This window comes from Aplysia californica, unplaced genomic scaffold (assembly GCF_000002075.1).
Source record: "Aplysia californica isolate F4 #8 unplaced genomic scaffold, AplCal3.0 scaffold00811, whole genome shotgun sequence".
Taxonomy (NCBI): domain Eukaryota; kingdom Metazoa; phylum Mollusca; class Gastropoda; order Aplysiida; family Aplysiidae; genus Aplysia; species Aplysia californica.
The window spans coordinates 41,057-42,397 of NW_004798081.1; positions in this window are offsets into that span (position 1 = coordinate 41,057).

Here is a 1,341-nt window from a genome sequence, read left to right on the forward strand (position 1 = left end):
TGCTGAATAAATCACTTTCAAATCTTCCAACTCTTGCACACGGTCTGCTGATGCATTCACTGCATACTTCGTGTAAAATTTGTTTGTAAGATCACGAATAACGCCGACTTCCTCTTGGATATACTTCCATAAAACACTAAATAACGAATCGAGTTTTATCACTTCTTTATACCTTGTCGTCAAATTTCCAAGAAGGCAGTCAATGAGGACATAAAAAACTTCATGTTTGAATTTGTTCTCGGGATTTTGGTAGTCTGCTACATCTTCTGCCTCGTCTGCAAAAAGCTTCCTTTTCTTTTGTCGGAAAATGAATGCTCAACCTCATAGCTATCTGCTACTGATTTGGACTCACTCAAGATTGCGTCCCATTCATCTCGTAAGCTTTTCAAATCTTTAATCAGACTATTGATATTTGCCACCTCAACGTCAAGTGTCGCATCTCGTGTTTGAAGCACTCTATTTCTGTGATCGATTGTTGTGAGGATTTTGAGCCTAACAGATGACATTATCACACATTCAAATGATGCAAAGTACTTAAGAATACCAATCAAATCTGAACGTGTTTCTGGGGGGGAGGTTCATTTGAAGAACAGTTTTAACAGCTTTCCTCAGTCCCCCGATGTGAGCCGCAAAAGGCCTGACTCTGTCAACACGTGCTGACCTACGTGTCTGAGACATGCTGTACAAAGAGCTGGAAATGTTTTACTTCAAAATTTCCAACCTTTGTGGACTGGAGATAGAATGCTATACAGCTTCTGTACAACTCCAAAGAAAGTTATGACTGTTGAACAGTTTTCTGCAGAATGCACACCACATAAATTCAAACTATGACAGCCACAGGGAGAGTATGTGGCAAGTGAACACTGCCTTAAAATGTGAGCCTGTCCACCATTATACAGATCACACATGTCGCTACCGTTGTCGTAGCTTGGCCTTGGCAGTCTGTAGTTGGTATGTTTTTTTCATTCATTATATCAAGGATAATTTTAGCGATGTCTTCTCCTGTTCTCTTGTTACAATCTACACATTTCAGAAATTTCTCTTCTATTTTGTAGACATAATTTGTATCACTGTCCTAGTGAACATAACGCAAAATAAATATTAACAAGTTTGTTCGACGTGTGAAGAGTCTGGCGTTGCATCAACGATAATGGAGTAATATCGTTTCCTCTCTTTCATTCAAAACCACGTCTGTCACTTTTGATGCACAAAATTGGATGAATTCATTTTGACTTTCTGGTGATAGATAGTGAACTTGTAGGCGCCTTTCTTCTTTTTGTGATTTTTCAACTTTTCTAAGATGCTCTGCAAGGAGAGGATCGTAATGGCTAATCAATTCCA